We start from the raw sequence: 25,112 nt of genomic DNA, 5'->3' as shown, positions 1-25,112 counted from the left end.
GCAGAAGAATATCCTAACCTTATAGCCATTGGAAAAGAGATTGTGAAAAAATGTGGTGGTGTTCCACTAGCTGCAAAGGCTCTTGGAGGTTTTCTACGATTTAAGTTGGAAGCAGAATGGAACTCTGTGAAATGCAGTGAAATTTGGAACTTACCTGAAGATGAAACAGGTATCTTGCCCGCGTTGAGATTGAGCTACCTTAATCTTCCGGTAGAGTTGAGAGGTTGCTTTGCATATTGTGCTGTATTTCCCAAGGGCTCTGTAATTCAAAAAGAGGAGGTAATACAGTTGTGGATGGCAAATGGATTGATTTCATCTAATGAAACGATGGAAGTGGAAGATGTTGGTGATGCTGTGGTGACTGAACTACATCATAGATCACTGTTCCAAGCTGTGGACATACATTTTTCTGGCTATGGCGATGTCCCTGCTTTTAAGATGCATGACCTTGTCCATGATCTGGCTCGATCCGTAATGAAGGCTAAACACGATGGAACAGAGTCAAACAGAACCATGATGTTGGGTGAGCCATATCATCAGCTAACAGTGGCTTTTCCTATTAAAATCACAGGCACTGACCAGTTTTCTTCTTTCTTGTCAAAATGTGGTTCCCTGAGGGCGCTCATTGTAAGGTCAATGGAGTCTACCCAAGAAGAGTTTACGCAGTTGTCACATGCAATAAGCAACCTGAAACATTTAAGGCATCTAAATCTTTCAAGATGTGGAATTGTTGAACTACCCAATTCAATTTGTGACTTGTCAAATTTGCAAATTTTAAACCTAAATGGTTGTTACAAACTTCGGAGCCTGCCCAAAGGCATGAGATTCCTCAGAAATCTTCAACATCTTTGTCTAAAGGGGTGTGAGAGTTTGACTCATATGCCAAGTGAAATTGGGGAGTTGACTTGCCTGCGGACGTTGAGCTTGGTCATCTTGAGTGGCAAAAAAGACTTCCAACTATGTGAGTTGGGAGACTTAAATATGCTTAGAGGAGAGCTAACAATTGAGCACCTTGAGAGGATTGAAGACAAAAAGGATGCAGAAGAAGCTTGCTTAATTGAAAAACAGAGTCTCCGCGAGTTGTATTTGGTTTGGCATTCCGAAAGAACGCTTCAACGGTACAATGATGAGGAAGTGCTCGAAGCCCTCGAACCCAGCCCCAACCTTCAATATCTGAGTATACGAGGCTTCAAAGGTTCATCATTTCCATCTTGGATTTCAACTGTAACCAAAGTTTTGGTGCGGGAAAGTGCCGCAGAGTACATAGTTGGGGCCCAGGAGAGCACTGCTACTACTCCAGGGGTGAAAAAGCTGACGTTAGAGAGGATGCCGAACCTAAAAGGAATGTTAGGAAGAGAAGTCCAAGGTACTGCTAGTACTCCAGGAGTATTCTCTCAACTTCAATCCTTGTCTTTTGTTGATTGCCCAAAGTTGACATTGCCATTGCCATGTATGCCTTCCCTGAAGGAGTTATGCGTCAATTACTGCCCGAACATGGCATCATTGGCATGGGCTTCAATCTCCAATCTCACTAGTCTTAACTCCCTTGACATTCGGTCGATTAAAGGATTGAGTTGTTTTCCAGAAGAGATGCTACAAAATCTTAGTCTTCTTGAATCGCTGGATCTTTGGTTTATTTATGATCTGCAAGCCTTACCCAGAAGCTTGGCTAGCCTCACGGCTTTGAAGAAGTTAAATATCTGGGGATGTCCCGAGCTGGAGTCTCTACCAGAAGAAGGATTGCGAGGCCTTGCTTCTTTGCAGAAACTCGATTTGTCCTGTTGCGATAATTTGGTGAGTCTCTCAATGGGGACTAAAGCCCTCAAATCCCTGACTCATCTAAGCATCTACGGGTCATATGCGACAGCTCTGCCAGAGGAAGTCAAACATTTCCCCGCACTACAAGTACTGGAGCTGGATGATTTTCCCGATCTAACTTCATTGCCAGACTGGTTTGGAGACCACCTCACTTCTCTTCAACACCTGACACTATGGGATTGTCCGAAGCTTGAAACACTTCCATCCAGCATTCAAATGATGACGACACTCCAAAGTTTGACTATAGGTAACTGCGACCTACTGGGAACACGGTGTGAAATGGGAGGAGAGGAATGGCACAAAATTGAGCACATCCCGAATCTGGAAATTTAGTAATACAATTATATATATGGGTGGGTCTGCATATTCATGTATTACGTGAGAAACTATTTGTGTACTGTCCTGTAAGTGTGGGGAAGACCAACACTAGTACCTATTTTGTACCATACCCTGTTGATATGAATTTATTCATTTGCTAGAGCTTGGATTAAATGAAGAAGATATTTGGGTTTTTTCTCATAATGCTATTACTTTAAACCATCCACATTTGAAAATGTAAGATTAATTATGGAAAGTAAATAAATACAAGAAAGTGCAAGTGAGATTAAATAGAGAATGTATATAAATGCAAAAGAGTAAAAATTATTAATATGTGTATATACATGATAGATTACTTATTGATACCAGTGGTACAAGCGCGTTTTGCCCACGAACCGTCACTATGAGTTCTTTCCGTCTATTTGACAGTTCAACCCAAATCACAGAGAGTTTATGTATAGCTTTTTGAATCATGGGAGGTTATGTGGTTTTTGCGAAAACCACAGGAGGCTAAAATGTAATTTGCCCTATACTTTTTGATACCATGATACAAGCACTTAAGGATGTCATTTATTTTGGAGGACATCTGGACAGAGATTTCACTAGTTAACAGGATAATTTTGCATCTGATTTGGCGAATCCAAAGAAATTCCGCATTGTATGACGAGGGTGCTGTCCAACATCGAGCCTGAAGCCATGGGCATCATATATTCCGATTGCACCATCAGAAAAGCCCATGCAGACCAGAGGCTATCACAGTAGTATGTTGCACTTGCAAAGGAAAGGAAGAAAGCGAGTCTCGTGGATTCCACTGCAATACTAGAAAGAAGGTAGAATAGACTTGAAAATTTGCTCGACTTTAAATATTTATCTTAATTCACGATGCCTGTAATTCATAAAGCAATCATCTATAACTTTATGCAAAATCACGATTTGCAGGTGAAATCACATAAGATTTTGTTCCACAGGCAGACTGGATTGCAGCAAGAAAACTTAGCCGTGGTCTCACTGCATGTATAAGAGGACAAACTAATAGTACATTGATGTTGATATGTTCAGTGTTATTAAGGCTACAAAGGATTTGGTAGAGACACGATAAAACTGTGATGTCTTCTTCCGCTCCTCCTGCTGCAATCTCGAAATTTAAGAGCCAGAAAAGGTGCTGGTAAACTTGGACTTTTGAGCACTCAGCATCATTGGCATTATACCAGATGATGGTTTTAACCTTGTTTTTCAAACTTGGTTGAAATTTTCTGGATTAAGGAGAGTACTCTAGCAAGGCCAAAAAAGTATTCACTGCCTTGCAGACTACTAGTTAGGCTGTTATTCTCTCTTGCTTGCTTGCTTCCTGCATTTGAACACGCATTGTATTCCAATTAGATGCCTAGAAATTTGTGTAGATTCTAGTAGTACTATTGGATTTCAATCGGGCAGACTGAACATGACCTCACACATTAGCATTGAAATACTGGGGAAGGAAAAAAAAAAAAAGAGACAAAATCTCCAGAGAGTTTGAAAGTGGAGTCATGCTCAGCTGATTCCTCTTGCATATTATGGTAACTATTAGACAAAAAAATTAATTACAAGAGATAAGGGATATTTTGGAGTAAGAAGGTGGACTGGTAAGTGGTAACAGAGTGTGTATATCTTGGATTTTGTTGAACAAGTTGATAGCAAGTCACATGAGGGATAGTTTGCCTTTGTTCCTATTTATATTGCTTGACCAAAATAAATTGACCAAAATAGGGACGTAGGCATCCTAAGGTAGTTTGCCTGTTTTGTTGAGCAAAATGTTAAATAAGTTTGAAAACCATTTTTAGCAACTTATTGCAATCATGTTAACCCAATGTAAAGTTTTCTATAAATGGTTGTAGATTAACTGTGAAGTTAATTAATCATGCTTCAACACACCTCAAAAATAAAGAAACTATACATCTACAAAGAAACAAGAATTAGTTCCTTTAAATATTTCTCCCATGTCAGTTCTTGCAAGAAAAGTTGTGTGAATGACAGGTTGTCAGCCTGTGCAATAATAAAACCTGCTCAACTGAAATTAATTTTTGTAAATAGTGGTAAGCAGGGTCGAATCCACAGGGACTGGGAGTAACCGTTTCTTTTCAAATTCACAGTGACAATGGGGGTGTTTTTATATCAGGGGTGACAATTTAAGCAATTCAACTAAAAGTAAAATAATAAAAATAAAATAGCCAACTAGAAATTAAATAACAATTTACTAAAATCAAACGAGGGATAATTAAGAATCTAGCCAAGGAATAATTTCAGCAATGGTTCACCTAATTGATCATCGAACCAAAGGCAATTCCAATTATTTATCAATAAATAGGTTATAACTACCAAACAAGCGATGGCAATCAACTCCTCCTTACTGTGTCGGTGATTAAGGTACGTCCGTTAATCACTGCTCTAATTAAGAAATAATTCTAGGTACGCCCATAAGATTTAATTTCCCAATTGCCTTACGTATTAGAGGAGGCCTATTCTAACCAAATAACACACTACCAAGGTTATTTCAGATTAGCTCGCGTATTCTCCTGATACAAATCCAATCATGCCAGTTGTCACTATTTCAAGACAATTAAACAATTACGGATTTAATGCCCTAATTGACAATAGATTACCAAATTAACTAATTATCCAGATCCAAGACAATCAATTAATTAAATAGTCATGAACACTGCAATCAAGAGATATGCGAATACCAATAAATAAAAGAAAAAGATAAAATTAAATCGATCTCACAAGTTTTAGGCGAATCAGAGCCTCCGTTGTCCCTTGACTAGAGTGAGAAAATTAGTTCATATTTGATGAACAAAATCTACACACAATTGAAGAAATAACTGCGGCCATTGTACTTCAAAACTAGGAAAAACTCAATTCGTTTAATTGGTGAAAGGCTCCTGGCATGCGCAGGGCAAACCACAAAAGACGAAAGGAGAAAGTTAAAGAAAGCTCCACGAGAGAACAACTCAAAAGCTAAGAAAGGAAAAGTCAAAGCTCCTCTAACTAAACTAGAAAAATGGAAAAACTCAAAGAAAAGCCAGCTCCTATCTAAAATTGCCATCCTCTGGCGGCGGCTCCCACCCGAGAGGAAGGAACACCAGCCCTGCGTTCCTTTCTCTTCTTTTATGCTGTCTTCCGTAAATTACCAAAAAGGATCGTATTTTCTTGTTCCAAAAATACCCCTAGATGCTTGTTATTTGAATTCTTTTCCGATGACTATCAAATTGGCCTTAATTGTGATATTTTTGTTCTACTCCCTGAAATAAATGCAAATTACGAAAAGTGAGTAGAATCTAATAATTAATTCACATCGGGTTAGGTAATAGAGGAAATTAATAATAAAATAAATGATAAAATTGCAACCTATCAGTGAATTAGTTGCATACGACTTTTTATACAGACAATTGGCAAGCAAATTAATAGGAAAAGATTTTAAACAAAAGAATAGTTGTTTACTACTAGTTTCTTGTCTTACACCAAAAAAAAAGAAAAAAGAAAGTATCTACTGCTAATATCTTTTTTTTTTTAAATCATACTGTGCGTCATCAAATGTCAACTCCAACAGCAGCAATGAAAGTATCTTTTTTTTAATAGTTTACTGAATAAAAATATACTACTAATAGTTGAGTGACCAAATTTTAACCATTCAAAAAGTTTAGTGGCTATCCGGGTAATTTGCTTATTTATTAATTGTAGTATCTTCGTTTGGACTAAGGAATTTAACAAAGGATTTTAAATTCACCAGAATTGTTCTAGTAGTTTGAATTGTTTAAGAAGTGTTTGAATTTGTATTTCACCAATTATCAAAAGCACATTTCAATGCTAAAATAATTGATGATTTATAAATTTAAATACCTTTTAAATAATCTCAACAACTAAAGGGATTTGAGAAAATTTCAAATCCTTGTCAAATCATTCAATCTAAATGCAAATTGAAATAGTTTGATGTAATGAACTCTGTACTAATATGAAGGGAGAAACCTTTCCTTGTTGTAGTTGTTTCCATCCACTTGCGGTCAATTTTAAGTAGCAAATATCTACAATCAAGGCTAAAGATGAGATTGTATATACATTTTCTTACTAAATTGAGTTAAGGGACTCGAGAATACTCCCATAGTTGGACATTTGAATAAAAAAAATTGTACGTTTTCGTTCGACATGGATAGGGTACTAATTGATAACCATTTGCCATATGGCCCACTTGGAGCTCTGGATTCCGTGGCGCGGCTCAACAAAGCAGCGGCGCCGTACTACCTATTTAAAATTTGAGAATAGGTTGATCTCCTAATGATTTACCTATATGTTTTATTAGTGTCTCTATTCTTTTGATCATGGTATTGATTATTAACAAAATTATGAAACAGAAATGTTATTTGCACTCATTTTTTGGTTGATTGCACTCTCACCATTTATTTTATCATAAAGTCTAATAAATGAGAGCCATATGATAAAAATGATAGTGGAAGTATGATTAACAAAAATTGGAGTACAAATAACATTTCTTTTATAAAATAAGCTCCAAAAAATATTTTCTCTTTTCACAGAAGTATATCTCATTTCTTTTTCAAAATTGTATGCATAACAACTTTGTCATCATCATTACAAGTCATGGGAAGCTCGTTTCAAGTCTTCGTGACCTTTTATTTCTCCCCATCTGACAATTTTTAAAAATGCTCTCTTCCTTCAATTTTCCCCTCTATAAAAATCTGAAATAAGTTAAAATGTCTTTTGTCTTTTACTTTTCAATTCAAAATCATGTTTCAATATTACGAGTAAAATCTATCAAAATTTTAACCTTGTTTCATTTCAAATTTTTCATTGTAAAGTATTTAATCGAAAATAATATCCTTATATATCCTTTACTATTCTATCTTTTGCCCCTAGTGACCTCAGGTCCTGACTCAACCACTATTTAATGCAATTGATAATTATTTGAGAGCTATAATGTTTCAAACATTTTTGGAGGGGGTGTGATGGAATCCCTCGTGAACCCCAATGATCAATTTCAACTCTCCACAAAACAAATAAAAAGAAAAAGATTCATTAACTTTTGGTAAGTAAAGTATAAAAAAAAAATTCCTATATCATATTCGAGAAATTTCAACTTACTGATTAAATAGTTGTAAATGCTTAAAAAGAGAGAATCATAGAATGATTGAACAAAAACACATTTCCTACGCGCTTTTCTCTTCAACTTGTGAACCGGAGTACCAGACTTCAATACATTACGCGCTTTTACCTCTGCTTCCCATGTACCCATCTCCCATTCCACACAATCACAGTATCCCATATACCCAATTCACATCCTACACTATATAAATAATATAAACATATCCACAAATTATACCACTAATTGTACAAGTAAAATAAATAATTTCCACATACCATACTACATGAATATCAATTTTATCTCCTTCTTATAGTAAGACATTAAATCAGTAACTTTTGACATAAGGATGGCAATGGGGTGCCCTGCACGGGGGTGGGGCGGGGGGAAATTTTTTCCCCGCCCCGCCACCCACTTAAAAAAATAAAAATAAATATATATGTAATTATATATGTAATATTTAATTTAATTAGTTATAAACTTATGATAATGATATCATTAGTTGTATGTATTATATAATATATATTACTATATGTAATATAATTGATATTATCAATTATACTAATAATTATATATGTCTATTAATAGAAATTATTAATTAGTTATAATAAATTTACTAATACATTTATACTAAATCCCTAATTACACTTAATACAATAACATTTTTCTCAAAAAAAAGCACAAACACAATAATGAATTAGTGATTATATTTGTACCAAAAGTGAAAATTTGACTACTTTAGTTATATTTATTTCATCATATTGGATTGTATTCAAATAAGTTTTGTTTAATTTTTTTTATAAGTTTCAGTTATGAAATTACAATGAATAATAATTTGATGATATATTGATATTTTAGTATTTAATTATTTACTAAAATTTAACTATAATAAAATTATATAACAAATTTTTATTTGCTTCTGAGAGAAGCGGGGCGGGGTCCCCAGCCTCAACTTCGCCCCATTGCCATCCTTATTTTGACATCGTCAAGGCTTTATATGTACTAGTTAATTTGGGCCTCGCGTGAGGCGCGAGGTTGCCCAGATATGGCATTTGGTATGTGCTCAAAAGGGTAATGATAAAAGCATGAGGCGCGAGGTATGTGCTCGAAAGCGTGAGGCGCGAGGTTGCCCAAAAAAAATTGAACTTTTGCTGTCGGACTGACAATAGTTGTAGAAGTGCCCCTTGTTAGACCACTAGATGTGCGATTTTTTTTCGTCAATATTCTAAGTAGTTAGCCCAAGATCGCAAGATAATGCCCCGAATTCTATATCACCCGTGAGACTTCCAAAAATAAGGTTGATACAACGTGTCCTAAAACTTATTTTAACATCTCCATCTTTAGCTTCATTTTATCTTGTGGATTTCTCATAATTTCATTTTAGTATCTTTATTTTGAACTTAAAATAATCTTGTGAAAAAAGCTTATAACTGTATAAGCAGAAACAAAAGTTGTTTGGACAACATAAAAATTTCAGATTTTGTTTTGCTTGCATCATACACACAATTCCCAATCATCTTTTTATCTCACATACATCACATCACAAAAAATACTACAATAACTGGATCAAATAAATCATCCAAATAAATTCTTATCCAAACAAATTATCTCATCCTTCACTTTTCGTACTGGTAAGTTCACACTTAGCTTCCAAGTTCCCACTCGTGAGCCAAATTTCTAGGATGGAATAATTTGGGTCCCCCATGTTCAAAAGTTTATTCCTAGACAACTGTAAAGGCATGCAGTAATATTTTCGCTCTACTTTATCATGCAATTGCTTGGAAAAATTGTAATCTATAGGTCCACCACTTTCAATAATTGTACTACTGCACTGCTAGGAAACTCACTACTTTCTCCTCAATAAGAGACCATCTCCATTGCCAAAAAGCCTTGCACGTACTAATTGTTTCTACATTAGTTCAAATTATCATCTTCCTCCGAATATTATTGTTTCGTAAACTTTACTTTGAGTAATCAAGCAGCTTCACGACATACTAGGAATTTTCCCATGTACATCGGATCAGCTATTCCCAGAGGTTTCCTTTTTTTTTGTTTTTTCTCTCTCAAGTAAGTGCTGAAGTTTTTTTTTTTCCCCTTAAACTTAATGTTGTTTTTTTTTTTTAACGTAGCCTCACCATTATAAAGGGAATTTCTGCAAATCCAACAGATCAGCTTTTGCCAGAGTGTTCATTCTCTCCAAAGTAAGTGCTGAATTTCTTTTTTTTTTTTATCATTATTATACACATTTTTGGTTGAAATATATATCTGGCTTCCATGTGCTTTTGACTTTTATTCTTCTGCTAGTATATACTTTTATATAGTTTTGGCAATTTGGATTGAGACCCATTTATCCATCCATATAATCCATAATTAAATGGATTTGGATTATCCATTTATAATGTTGGTTTTAAATGGTTAGCCAAAGTAAAATCATTAAATTAAATGGATTTATATGGATTATCCACAAAAACCATATATATCAATTTACTTAAAAACTAAATAAAAGAAACTTGTTGCATGTTTTTCAACTCTATCTCATTCCTCTGTTCTTTAGTGTTGGCCTCCTCCGCGTTTATTTCACCGGCCTTATGAACACGTCGATGATGATGGCAACTAGCATGCAGCCGCCATCAAATCATAAACATGGTGTCTCAATTTCTGCTAATTCAATGATGTACTAGTTCCGACCTTTTAACTCTCTTACTGCAGTGAAAAAGTTTAATTTTGGACAGAAAATAAAGAGAGCAACTAGTGCCTTGCCTGCTTAAGTCTGTGCTCAGAAGTGACAAATAAAGAAAGACAGCCTTTACCTTTCCAGTATGACCAAATGCTTGTGTTCCATTCTGGTTTTAAGCCAACTTAAGGAGCCAACTTAAGGATTAAGCCTTGATGGATGGGAGATCAAGAGTTTAAATATTACCTCCTATTAATTGTCACAATATGTGATTTTTTCAAAAAATTCATACGGGTGTGGTTTAGTCCTCCGTAGGCCCAGTTGAACCTCCCTCCTTAGATTATGATGTGATTTAGTCCCCATTAATCCCTCATTAATTACCATATGGCTATTTGTACAACAATCTTCATGGTTAGTTCCAATTATTTTTGTCATTTATTGATTTTTGTCATTTTCAACACCTAAAATTTACAAGTACATAAAAAAGTATCTTCATATTATAAGAATGGTAATACAAAAAAAAAGTAACCAAAATATTTAAATGGATTATAAATGGATAATTGGTTTTTGTTTAATCCATTTAGATCCATTTAATAAATGGATTTAAATGGATTGGATAAATTTCATCTACCATCCATTAAGTCAAAACCAATTATGAACCATTTATCCATATTGCCACCTCTACTTTTATATGTTGCCGAGTAGCTTCCAGGGCTGAGATTTTGCTTCCTGTTATTCTTGGTATATCATATTAGTTTGGGTAATTTTTTTTGTACATATGAATCGTTTGGCGTAATATTTTCTTGAAACCGATAAGAAATCACTGAAAATAAGACAGTGCAATATGAATCGTTTACATTATAGAAAAAAGGCAATATATACGATCCATATGTCAACTAATTAATGCATCATGAATTAAACTTCTAAACTCTGGATCTATTATGGCTAATGCGTCACTTAAATTCATAAATGTTTCGATCCATAATCTCTTGCATCATCATTAATTATAGGGTACCAATAAATTAATTATAGGGTGAAAACCACTGTACTCTCTGCATAAAATTAGTCAACACTGAGAAATCTTTAGGCAGACATACTTTTTTTTTTAGGCATAGATACTTGTTACTACAGCTGCCATAAATATTCTATTTTACTTGCTTTTTGTTAAATGTGCTTTTTCAATACTTAAATTTTTCCTTCTAATATTACTAAGGCTTTGTCAATTATGCTAATCTTCTCTATAAAGTAGCACAGTTTTGCTCAAAAAAAAAAAAAAAATCAAGCACTATTGGCTTCTTTATTTTTTACACTTTTCCTTTCAACGTAATGCTGTTTTTTGAGATTTCAAGTTTTATGTTCCTCCCATAGTAATTTTTAGAGTTTGTATGCTAATTTGTTTTAGACACTCAAATTTTATTGTGTGGTTTTTTTTTTAAAGAAATACTAAGCAAGTTTTAGAATAAATTCCTCTTGTCCGTTATGGATGTATAGATGAATAATCTATCTTTTGGAAGGGAATGGTTGGAGTAGGAAACTCTAGTTTGACATGCTTGCTTTCTAATTTCATCATATTTTTGCTTAACCCCCCCCCCCCCCTCTTCAAAAAAGAAAAAAAAAAAATAATTGTGGAGTCACACTCAATAAATGACGGGACATAAACAGAAGAAAATGTGGTGATTTGATTGCACCGGTTAGGATTTCTCTACAAACCAGAATAACCAAAATTAATTAGTGGGTTAGGCATAGAATTTTGGAGAGTTAGGAATACAACATTATTTTGCTGTGGGATTTAGAATACGTGTACGGTTGAACATTTTGTGCAACTTTGCGTGCTTTCCTTTTCTTTCTTTTTCCACATATAAGTCCTAATTTTCTTTCAATTTTTTTTAGATATTCTGAAATGATACTATAAGTCCTACTATAAGTTCAAATTAAGTTGGAAGCAACCCTAGAAGAAAGCCATAGTGATAACTTCCTGATTGGATGCAGAGTTCAAAAGTATATAATTTATATAATTGAAGCAATGTAGCATACCACCAAATAGATACTAGAGTAGGACATTCTTTAAAGATGTTCTAAGAATTTAGCCTAATTAATATAGGAAGGGAAACTATAGATTCTTAGTGTTCTTCTTTAGTTTCTAAAAGAATGGTTAAAAAAAAAAATCTAAGGCCAAATAATTTCCTTCAATCCAAGATTTTATTTTTCAAGAAAATTGTGGAAATTGTTTTTCAAGCAAAAGTATATTTGTAAACTAAAATTTCAATTCTGTTATTACCAAAATACCCTCAATAATCATGAAAGTCACTACTACTTTTGGAAGTATAACAAAGTCATCAAAATCTATGGTGATTCTACAACCGAAATAATCATAAAAGCTTAAAACAAGTTTATATTTATTTTATATCCTTAAAATTTTATTCACTTTTATGTATGTATTGTTCAATTTATTATACTTTAAGTAGGTAATACTAACTTTTTTGTTTAAAATTTTAGTTTTTTACTATTTTCGTTTATGTGAACATTGGGCTAATACTATTTTCATTTTTTGTTTATATATTTATAGTTTACTATTATCGCCTTTTTCTTTTTAAAAAATAAAATTGATTTAATCTCTATTTTCCTTCTTGAAGTTTAAAAATAAGGCATACTAGATATTTTTAGCAAATTTAGATTAAGAATCTAATATTGGACTAATTTCATAAATGAAATAATATTAGTGTAAAAGTTTAAATAAATTAAAATAATAAAAAGTTCCTTAAAATAATGAGTTTTGTAGTACCCCTGTTTTTGAAATTTTGGCAATTGTATTTATTTTTAGTATTGTGTTATTTATCCATTTTATTTGACTTAAGGTCTAATAAATTGAATAAAACATATACAAAAGTGAACATTGATCTAATGAAAAAAGTTTCAAGAGTATAAACTAAATATTAACTATTTTTAGTTGATATTTTTCTACAATTGATATGATAAAGAAGATGTAAATCTTTTAGCAATGAAAGGAAATGATTATTGGTTATAGACAAGTTCATGAATAAAAGGATAATAATGTCATTACACTCTCTTTTTTTTTTGTATTTCTAACTTTGACTAGTTTTCATGGGGGGTAAAATATATATTTTTGAGATTAAAGGGGTAGATGTGACTACCCCCTTAGTTCAGAGTGCCAAAGTTTTATTAAACCCACAATAAACAAATATGGAACTAGAAAGCCTTGGTCTATCTTCGAACTACTGTAGCACTATTCTCAACTTGGTGAATAAGGAATTTCACCGATTCATTACTATTTACCCTTGATTTTTTAACTCGCTAAATTCCATTTTGGACTCTTTTAAGATATAGACACACTCTCACCTTAGTCATTAAAATTTAGTTTTGAATACTTTACCCCTATTAATATAAAATCCACCCTTCTCTCACTACTCTATCCCTAAAATATGAAATTTATCTACTCCATCCCTAGTCATGCTTCCATTTTTTTTGTTATCACAAAATAGGCATCTCTTTGCAAAAGTCAAACAACTATTTCTTTTATACCCTTCAGTAATAATGACAAGATTTCATTAATTAATAGTAAACAATTACTACGGCCCACCATAACACATGCACACCTTTTGTTTTTAGTTTGCTAATTTTCGTGTTCAAACAATGGTTAAGACCAGAAGAATATGAAAAGTGCATGTCTCAATTCTTGGGACAGAGGAAGTAGTTTTAATTCCTAAATTTTAAGCATCACTTGCCTGCTATTTTTTTAATTTTGATATTTTCATAGGATGGATTTCATATTTTAGAAAGTAAAATATCCCAAACCAAAGTACAATGTATTTTAAACTTTAGGAGGCAAAGCTTCTAAAATTAAAGTTTAAAAATTGAGTGGAATGTATCTACCGTTTAAGGGTTCGTAGTAAAATTTACTTTAAGCATCTTGTAGTCATGTAGTAATTTCGATCTACTTTCTTTAAGTCAACAAGTTCAATTATTGTACTACAATACGGCCAGGAAACTCAAGCAATTTCACTCTACTTTTCTTTCTTCAATAACTACTACTTTGTCCTTTATAAACTTATAATGGGCCGTCTCCATTGCAAAAAGTGTTTTGTACATTGCCCGTGTTTCTTCGTTCATAATTATGTTGAATGCTATATTTCATGAAAGAAATAAGAAGGGTGAAATATTTAATTATTTAAACTTGATGAAGGTATTGTTATTTGGTTATCTTTTCTGCAGATTTTAAGAGTCCTTTTGGTCATATTCTCAAATTAAATTCACCAATGGATGGTGAAATAATAATTGTTTTAGATTCTTAGACTGTACTATTTTCAATCATTTTAAAATATGAACCAACTGTCATTTCTTGACAAAAAATTGTAGGAATAATTGCCTGAAGGGACCATATATAGAATTCTCGTATCCCTTCAGATTTTGATTAATTTTAGTCTATCTTTTACCAGATTTTTTCTGGGTTTCGCAACCATTTGTTCTTTTTTTTGGATAATATTGCCAGGTGCTGATGGCTGTCTAATATTGAGAACCTTTTTTTTTTTTTTTTTTATCTAAAGTTTAAAACATTTCATCTTGCATTTGGATGATAATCGAGCATTTTCTAACATTACTTTTGTAACAAAAAAACTCTCTTTTTGCCCTTTCTACTTGAATTCCCTCTCCTCCCTAGGGAACTTAACTAAGTCCACTTCCCTTCCATTATTCGTAATTTTCAGGTCACATTGAATGAGCGTATTGGAAAGTCTGGTAAAAAATTCTGAATTCTCCATAATCCAAGAGGAGCTTAGATTGCTTTGTGTATTGAAACAGAAGATACCAAAAGCTTTCAAGCTTGCTTCAACAACCAAAGCAGTGATGAAGATGCCGAGCAGAAGCAGTTTACTGGACAGGCAATTCAATCTTTGGTGCAGAACTCAATCTTATTGCTTATGAAGTCGATGACATATTAGCATGATTATCAACCGTGAGTCTGCGAGAGAACCGAAGTGCAAACAACATATGTTGCATGTATTGGTTGTCTCCCAGCAAATCAAACATGAGGTTTCGGGCACAGGATGGGACAAGGATTGAAGGATAATCCTTGATAAATTTAATGCAATAGCTAATGAGCGAAAAGATCTTGGTTGAGTGATCAGAAGCGTGGGCTATTTCAATGCAAGCCGTGAGACTGGCTCCAACGGTAAATGACCTGAAGTTCTTGGAAGGGACGAGGAAAAAGAGCAGATCGTACTGCATCTTGACGAAGAAAAAGACTAGAGTCAATCAAAATGTATCCAGTGCCTCCCTATAGTGGGTTTGGAGGCTTGGAAAGACAACACTTTGCCCAATTAGTGTTCCAATTGATGAACGCATAGCCAAGCATTTGAGCCAAACCTTCTGTGTTGGTTTCAGAGATTCCGATGGGGAAGAGGATTATAAAAGCCTTAATTAATTCAATACGAGGGACTCCTGTTGAAGAATTAGAATTGGATCCTCTGCAAAGAAAACTTCAAGGGTTGTTGAGAGGGAAAAGATACCTGGTTGTACTGGATGATGTCTGGAATGAGAATCTAGAGGAATGGGAGAAACTGAAATCTGTTCTGGAATGCGGATCAAGAGGTAGTTCAATCATCATGACAACTCGCATGGAGAAGGTTGCCACAATAATGGGCACATTAAAAACATATTATCTGTCGAGTTTGTCAGAGAATCAGTGTTGGTCACTGTTTAGGCAACGGGCATTTGGCCGTCAAGAGGCTGAAGAATATCCTAACCTTGTAGTTATCGGAAAAGAGATTGTGAAAAAATGTGGTGGTGTTCCTCTGGCTGCAAAGGCTCTTGGAGGCTTTCTACGATTTAAAAGGCAAGAAAATGAATGGAACTCCGTGAAATGCAGTGAAATTTGGAACTTACCTCAAGATACAACACATATCTTGCCCGCGTTGAGATTGAGCTATCTTAATCTTCCGATAGAGTTGAGAGGTTGCTTTGCATATTGTGCAGCATTTCCCAAGGGCTATGAATTTGAAATAGAAGAGGTAATACATTTGTGGATGGCAAATGGATTGCTTTCATCTAATGAAACAATGGAAGTGGAAGATGTTGGTGTTGCTGTGCTGACTGATCTATATTATAGATCACTATTCCAAGCAGTAAAGGAAGATGAATTTGGCAATGCCCTCACTTTTAAGATGCATGACCTTGTCCATGATTTGGCTCGATCAGTAATGGAGGCAAAACACGGTGGAACAGAGTCAAATAGAACCATGATATTAGGTATGCCAGATGATCAGCTAACAGTGGCTTTTCCTATTACAATCACAGGCATTGACCAATGCTTTTCTTTCTTGTCAAAATGTGGCTCCCTGAGGGCTCTCAAGGTAATGTCATACAATAAGCAGCTTTTACATGCAATAAGCAAACTGAAACATTTAAGGCATCTAGATCTTTCAAGATCTTTAATTGTTGAACTACCCAATTCAATTTGTGACTTGTGGAATTTGCAAATTTTAAACCTAAATGATTGTCTCATTCTTTGGAGTCTACCCAAGGGCATGAGATTCCTTAGAAATCTTCGACATCTTTGTCTACATGGGTGTTGGAGTTTGACTCACATGCCAAGTGGAATTGGGAAGCTGACTTGCCTACGGACGTTAAGTATGGTCGTCCCGAGTGGCAAAAAAGGCTTCCGACTAAGTGAGTTGCGAGACTTAAATATGCTTAGAGGAGGGCTAACAATTATGCACCTTGAGAGGATTGAAGACAAAAAGGATGCAGAAGAAGCTTGCTTAATTAAAAAACAGAGTCTCCACGGGTTGAATTTGTATTGGGATTCCGAAAGAACGATTCAACGGTACAATGATAAGGAAGTGCTCGAAGCCCTCAAACCCCGGCCCAACCTTCAACTACTACGTGTCCTAGGCTTCAACGGTTCATCATTTCCATCTTGGATTTCAACTGTAACAGAAGTTGTTGTGCACGAGAGTGCAGCGGAGTACATAGTTGGGGTCCAAGAGAGTATTGCCGCTGCTGCTGCAATGTCCCCATCGTTGAAACAGCTGGAGTTAGAGAACATGCCCAACCTAAAAGGAATGTTAGGAAGAGAAGTCCAAGGTACTCCAGGGGTATTCTCTCAACTTCAATCCTTGTCCTTTAAGGATTGCCCAATGTTGACATTGCCACTGCCACGTATGCTGTCCCTAAAGGAGTTATGCGTCGACCGTTGCCCGAACATGGCATGGGCTTCAATCTCCAATCTCACGGCTTTGAAGGAATTGACCATCAAGCACTCTCCCGAGCTGAATTCTCTGCCAGAAGAAGGATTGCGAGGCCTTGCTTCTTTGCAGGAAATCCATTTGGTCCGATGCTATAATTTGGTGAGTCTCTCAATGGGGACTAAAGCCCTCAAATCCCTGACTCGTCTATGCATCAATGGGTCACACGCGACAGCTCTGCCAGAGGAAGTCAAACATTTGCCTGCACTACAAAAACTGGAGCTGCAGAGTTTTTCCAATCTAACTTCATTGCCAGATTGGTTTGGAGACCACCTCACTTCTCTTCAAGACCTGACACTAAAATATTGTCCGCTTGAAACACTTCCATCCAGCATTCAAAAGATGACGACACTCCAACATTTGACTATATTTCGCTGCTACCGACTGGGACGACAGTGTAAAAGGGGAGGAGAGGAATGGCACAAAATTAAGCACATCCCGGACCTGAAAATTGAAAATTGAGTAATACAATTATATATGAGTGGGTCTGCATATTCATGTATTACGTAATAAACTATTTGTGTACTATCCTGTAAGTGTGGAGAAGACCAACACTAGTACTCAATTTATACCATACCCAGTTGATATGATTTGCTAGAGGTTGGATTAAATGAAAAAGATACTGAGATTTGACGGCAGTTTTCACAAATGAGTTCTGTTGCATGTATTAGTTCTCTTTTTGATTGATTGTTCAAGTGCGTTGTAGTTACTTGACATGATGTTATTAAGCACAAACTGTATTTCCTTTTTGGCATGTGTTTTTTTTCTTTTTGAATGTATTATTCTTCTTCTTGTTGAGTGATTATTCTTGATCTATGTGAGACCCTTTGGGTTATCATTGGCTTATAAGATGCAACATATCTGGGCGTTTTTTTAGTGCTTATGGTTTGACTTTGACTTTCAATGATTTTTCTGGGACATTCATTGCGTATGCTACTTACCATGGTTTTGGCATACCAAAATTGCACATGTTGATTTGTGTACAACATTTTGCTATCCTCCTACCTGACTTAGTCAAGGATCCCTTTCTGGTGAAACATTCTCTACTCCCAAGACTTGGTATCTGTTGATTGATCTGGCATTACTGGGAGAATAGTTCTCAGGATTCTGATTTGGACTAGGAAATGGTGATTAACTGCCTTTTGAAAGAAAGATGTTTGATAGGAGTATATAACTGAAAGGAGTATCAAGATGATTGTTTTACTTCTCCAGAAAGATATTTGGTTTTATGTTTTTTCATTGCAATTTGAATGTAGACCGGTAGACACCGTGATACCGTCAGTTCAGTTTCAGAACGCACCAGAGCATAAATGATTTAGTAAATCCAAGAATATCTGAAGTTTCATGGTGTGCTTTTCAGAACAGAAGCCTTTGACTCTGTAGAGATCAAGGAGCGAGGAGAGTTTTGATTTATTTTGTCCTTTGTTTCTCTTGGTCTGGGTTTCTTGTTGTTGTTCTGTTGATTAGGACTTCTTAGATGGTTCCCATCGGGTTCAAGTTTTGCAGCGAATAAAGACTTAATTTTTACTATTGCTATCTTTCACGTCATCATGAGATCCCAAAAAACTGGTTCATATAGATATTTGGTTTAAACTATTTTGCTTTGAATTGTAATTCAATATCAAGATTAAATCATTAAGGAAAAGAAACAAAAAGAAAAAGAGAAAAATGATATATAGTTGATAGTTTTTAAATTTATAGTCATAAAATAACTTTTTACTATACTTGTAAACCGTGTTTTAAAACTTGGATTAGACTGGCAAGTTCAACTAGTTGAATTGGGAATCGATTAGGCATTTGGTCGAAGTCTACTTAGAAAGCTACTCAACAAAAACTCGATCAAAAATTGGGTTGAACCGAAAACCGTAAAAATTGGTAAAAAGTCGTGTTTTATTCATTTTTTTGTTGCCATTCTTTTTTTTTGGTAGTTATTGATTTGTTTGTTTTATCCTAAATTCCCTTCATCTCTAAAGCCCTAATTTTATTTCCCCAACAATCAATGACACATTTGAAACCACAAGGAAAAACTTCCAACCAAATAGCAAGAGAGGAAGAAAAATAATGGATCTTTATATCTATGAATGTCTTTTTCTAAGATCTATAGATCTAAATAAAAATTAGGGAAAAGAAAAACAGCAAAAAAGAATGAAATTAAAGAAAGGTTGAAGGGTGCCAATTTGAAGGAAGGAAACAACAAGAAAGGGAAAATAGTCGAAAAAAAAATGGAAAAGATGCAGAGCAAGCCTGGAACTTCGCGTCATGTTGGTGATGATGAATGTTGAAGCAGACGAAGTTGAGCAAGATATTGCCTCTTAAGTGTAAAAATTTTTTAGTACTTTGTTCTGACCCTGATGTTTTGAATAATTATAAGTAAGTTCCCAAACTTTTCTTATAATTTCATTGTGCAGTTTTAGTTTTTGTATTCTTTACAAATAAGCCTTGATTTGTTGAAGACTTATTATCCACTTTAAACAACTTAGGCTCATCGATGTGTATTTGAACTTTGGAAACGTTAACAAATTAATTCAAAACTTGATTTTTTTTTGTTGAAAATTCTTATTAAGTACTTGTTGTTGATTGGACATTTGTTGAATTAGCAATTTAGTGATCTTTTACAAATTTGATGGATAAGGAATATAACTAATTTAAATGAATTTGACAGAGAAGGAGCATAAGGTTGAAAATGAATGTAACTAATGTATTTATACTCAATTTTCTATATTATTTATATATAAAAAATTGATGCATATTTATGTCATCAAAATGATGTTATCCAAGTATTGAATATTGGTCTAATCGATCAAACCAATTAACTCTTGACCTCTAACTTTTGCTAGCCAATCTGAGTTTCAAAACATAGGTTATAACTTTGCCTCTACCCAAAAATCATGGTATGGTGACTACTTTTAGCAAATTAGATATGTTACCTAAAATAATAGAACCAACTGCAGAAGAGAACATTTGAGTGTAGTTCTAAATAGTTTCAATTCCACTCCACCTTTATTAACACGTTAAGAGATCACTAAAAATATCTAAAAGTGAATATTAGTTAGAATAACTAACAGTGGCCCTCAAGATTTAACTCAATTGAGTTTGTGTATAGAGAGTTACTTAAAACTGATAAGGAATTAGTCAGGTAAAGAAGAGGTCCCTGATTCTGACTATAAAACCCTCCCCTTACTCTGTTCTTCCTTGCAAGACTTTACAGTCCCATTTGAAAACAAATAAAATAAAAATAAATAAATGACTAAATACCAGACGTGTACATCTCTTAGGAGACAGAGATGAACCAGAAGATGGTAACCAATTCTATTTTTCATTTCCATTTAAACATAAAGAGTATAAGATGGAAATTCTGTATTAAGGAGAATCTGGAATTGATGATGGAACGGGGGTTTAGATCAGGCACGCCTCATGGATTAACTTGTTATCTTGATTAGTTATCCTGACATGTATAGAATTTGTATAGTATAGATTATACAGCGGTGATTGATGTAGTAGGCAGTTCCTTCCTTTGTAAAGCTTCTCTTCTGTTTTTTTTTTTTTTTTTCAACAAACGATATCATTTTATAGATATTAACACTTGACCTTACAAGGATTAGTTACAAAAAAGGGATACTACCCTCATATCCGTCCTAGCTAAGTCAGTCAGCCATATTGGAAAATCATTCTCCCATTCAATATCATGTACAAGCTTCTCTTCTGTTGATCAACAAAAGAAAAAGTTTTTTGCTTAAAAAAAAAAGATGGAAACTATGCAAGCTAATTCATGTTCGTGAAGATGTAGGCTTAATGAGAAGATATGCAATTGAGCTTATCCAGTGCATGGCTAATTCTTTGTCATGTACAGTTAAGGCCTGTCCATAAAACTTTGGACAAATTACATTTTACCCCCTTGTAATTTAGTATTTTTTACATGATCCTCCTATAGTTTCAAAAACTATACATAAACCCCTCATAATTTAGACTGAAATGTTAAAGTAACGGAAATAGTAATTCGTAACGGAACTTTTGAAAATGTTGAAATTACCCTTATAAATACATGACACACTAATCTTGTATAATTTTTATACTTTACCATATAACCTCTTTATGGTTTAATATTTTAACATATAACTCCCTTATGATTTTCAAAATATACATATAACTCCCCTTAGTTAATAAGTAATTTTCAACTTTGCATAAGATTATTTTTGACATTTTAGGTAACTCCATTATGAATGATCATTTCCCTCACTTTAACACTTTAATCCAAACCATAAGAGGGTTATGTATAGCTTTTGAAACCATAGGGGGGTTATGTAAAAAACACTAAACCACAGGGGGATAAATTGGAGTTTGCTCTAAAACTTATAATGTAAATTGTGAACAAAAATGGGAAAAAAAAAGAAGAAATACACATACGTACCTTCGTCACTTCTATTTCGTAATGCCTTTTTGCGGAGCAGCTCCCAACTTTCTTCCTCGTTCAGCAATGGAGGCTCATGGTGGTAAGTGGTAACCATCTGGATCAATGTGTAGTGCCACGTCCCTTTTACGAGTTGTTAGCAGTATTTTGCTTCCTTCCTCTGTCATTGGGAAAGCGTGTTTTATGGAATCCCAAGCCTCTATTGACCAAATGTCATCAAGAACAATCAAGCATCTTTTCTGCTGCAAGACCTGGCGAAGCTTTGTTCCCAACTCCTGCTCTGTGCTATTCATTGTTAGGGGTCTGTGCTCAGAGTCAGGGATAAGTTTAACAAGCATTTCTTGCAAAAGATCTCTGGCTTGCCATTGTTGTGACACACAAATCCATGCAAAACCACTGAAGTACTTCCTCAACCTAGGATCGTGATATACTGTTCTAGCCACAGTTTGCCAATGCTTTCTACAGCAAAAGATAGAATTGCATCCGCCATTTAAATCAGATACTTGTAATCTAGTATTAAGAACTACTTAATATAGTATGTGAGACAGTAATATGATATAGCAAGAGTTTGCTCTTCCCATCTGTGATTTGGCTGGTTATGTATACTTGGTCATGTGATCATCCCAAAACATGACTTCATCGCTTGCTTATGAAATTACCAACAGCCTTTTTTTCTTGGATGTCTATTCTTCTCCTAGACTAGGTTTCGAATATTTTTCTCATGGATTTTATTCCTTTCTCTGCTTTAATAATGGAGTTACTTCTCCAGTTTTGCATCCAATATTATATTTGTCCGTACAACTGTATCAAATGTTAAACAAATAACATATTCGTATGAAATTACTGAAAGAAAACTATCAATTTAATGATGGCTAATGAACGTTGATGCAGGTAGATGCTATCTTCTTTATGCGTCTATCACTAGCTCTCTTTACATGCGTTATGCCTAATCTATTCCCCTAAACTTTAGCTGCTGTCCCGCACTGCCACTGCTTGCTTTATGCCTTCATATGTTTGTCTTTAGTTTAGTTTAATGCATTAAACACTATTCAGGTGTTCCTTACTCCAGATTTACAGTTTTCAAAAGTCGCACAGTCGAAGAATTAACTTGTCTGAGGAAGGATACTGAGAAACAATCTATATGGGGACTGGAATTGGGTATGTAGTGACCAATCAGTCACTAGGCTGTGAAAACTCCCCTTGAATGGTGGAGCTTTCGCTGGTCTAGTGTCTTTTAGCTGATTTAAGCTATACATTACTAAAAGAAAAGAGCATAATACACTTAAAAATTAAAGACTCAAGATCTGGTGCATCGTGATGCAATGCAGCATGTCATGCACCTGCACTTTCTATTGGCATAACTAATTACAAAAGTTTTGAGCTCGGATACCTTTAAAGGGAGGGAATTGAAGGAAAATGGAAGTTTGGATTTAACATTAAACTGAAGAAATTACTCTGGAAAACGTGCAGTTTGGTGTGAGCGAGCTCAACAACTGATAAATAGTGCAGGAACCATTTCTTCATGCTAATAAATGTGGACTGCAAATCAATTTCAAATTGCAGAAGAAGATTCTATGCTCACTGCTAACAATGGAAAATTCATACATCTGCAGAGTAAGAGATAATATTACTAGAAGAACACTGCACTGGGACATATGCCATAATATGGAACAGAATTATGCAAATATTTGTGGCATGGAAGAGTTTTCTCATTTGCTTTGAATTGTTGAGAGGGGTTCATGTATATATTCTTATAATACTCTAGGGAATCCATCCCGCGGGGCACCATGGATTTTTAAGTATCAATTCATGCAGAAAAACAAATGATTAGGGGAATGGTACTACTTAAACTGCCACTGAACATGAGCAACAATGGCTCTAACATTTTGCTCTGTGGGACTTTCTGGATATGCCCTGATGTACATCTTCAAAGTTCAAAGCAAAATACGTTTTAACACAAGATGGATTATCCTCAAGTCCGTGTAAACATAGGTTTTGACGAGGGCACTTTTCTCTTTTGAACTCTTAAATAGGTGCAACGGAAGATAGAGGGAATCAAGATAGTAGCAGTGGGATCAGAGCTAATGTCAACTATGGGACACTCAAGAGTTTAGTACCAGACTAAAACTATAGCACAGTGAATCAGAGGAAAATCTGATGTTTACCACATATTTAGCTAGATTAAGATTTAAATTTTGGTTAACGCGTCCGAAATGTAATCATTGAACCAAGTAATTATAAAGTAGTTATGGGTGGCAATGGGGCGGGGGTGGGGAGGACACCTCCCCCAACACCGCCCTCGGCTTCCCCCGCCCCACGCCGCTTTTCCCGCGGGGGCACCCGTGGGGTTAAAAAAAATTTGATTATATTATATTTGAGCAAATTATCAAGTACTAAAATATCAATACATCGTCAAATTATTATTCATTGTAACTTCACAATTAAAACTCAAAAAAATAATTAAACAAAGGTTATTTGAAGACAATCTAATATAATAAAACAAATATAACTAAAATAATCAAATTTTCACTTTTATACAAATATAATCACTAAATTATTATTGTGTTTTTTTTTAAAAAAAGTGTTATTGTATTAAGTGTAGTTAGGTATTTAACATAAATGTAGGGTGAGGTGGGGGAGTATACTCCCGTCCCCCGCCCCCTTTACCGCGGGGTGGGTGCCCGCGTTGCTATCCTTAAAAGTAGTTGCTCCATTGCTGTTGCAGAATAAGCCCACCGAAAGCGAATGCTAATGATTTTCATGCCTTGGCGACATTTGTTTTGTCCCTCCGTCTGGAAGGACTCCGTGTCATGGTTTGTAGACTGCAAAATTACACCTTTACGTGTATAGATGCGTCCGTCTGGGGATCTTACACGCAAAACAAAAAAAAAAAAAAATCAAAATAAAGGGTCAATGCAACATTGCCCCCATGAGCTTAGTAAGTATTCATACTTTACCCCCTTCGGTATTAAATATATACACTTTACCCCTAATAAGGATTAGTCAAAGTTAGAATTACCAAAAAAGAAAAAAATGTTGAGTGCAATGACATTATTGCCCTTTATTAATGAAATTATCTGTAACTTAATATTATTTTCTTTTATCGTTAAAAAATATGTATCTTTTCTATCATATCAACTATATAATAATCTCTGAGAAAGGCTAGAAAAAGTTTATATTTATTTTATATCTTTAAAATTTTATTCACCTTTATATATGGATTGTTCCATTTATTGTACTTTAAGTCAAACAAAATGGATAAATAACACAATATTAAAACAAAAATAATTATCAATTTTTTTTTAAAAAAGATGTAATACTAAACTTGGTTTTTGTTTAAAATTAGTTTTTTATTATTTTAGTTTATATGAACTTTTGCGCTAGAAGTATTTTCATTTTTGTTTGATATATTTATAATTTACTATTATTGCCTTTTCTTTTTAAAAAATAAATTTTGATTTAATCTTTATTTTCCTTCTTTAAGTTTAAAAATAAGGCGTACTAGAC

General features: G+C 34.4%; 1 long non-coding RNA gene and 1 pseudogene across 1 annotated transcript in view; one reads left to right on the top strand and one right to left on the bottom strand.

Annotated features, from left to right (window-relative positions):
- Positions 1 to 25,112, bottom strand: part of LOC113781163 — an 87,241-nt pseudogene that overhangs the window by 16,229 nt on the left and 45,900 nt on the right.
- LOC113781164 overlaps positions 9,267 to 25,112 on the top strand; it is a 65,918-nt gene continuing 50,072 nt past the window's right edge. Inside the window, exons 1-2 of the long non-coding RNA XR_003469555.1 lie at positions 9,267 to 9,300; positions 9,394 to 9,465. This is a non-coding gene — a long non-coding RNA (uncharacterized LOC113781164). The remainder of the gene's footprint in view (positions 9,301 to 9,393; positions 9,466 to 25,112) is intronic.

This window comes from Coffea eugenioides, chromosome 8 (genome assembly GCF_003713205.1).
Source record: "Coffea eugenioides isolate CCC68of chromosome 8, Ceug_1.0, whole genome shotgun sequence".
NCBI lineage: Eukaryota > Viridiplantae > Streptophyta > Magnoliopsida > Gentianales > Rubiaceae > Coffea > Coffea eugenioides.
This window is presented reverse-complemented; position numbering and strand designations above follow the sequence as displayed.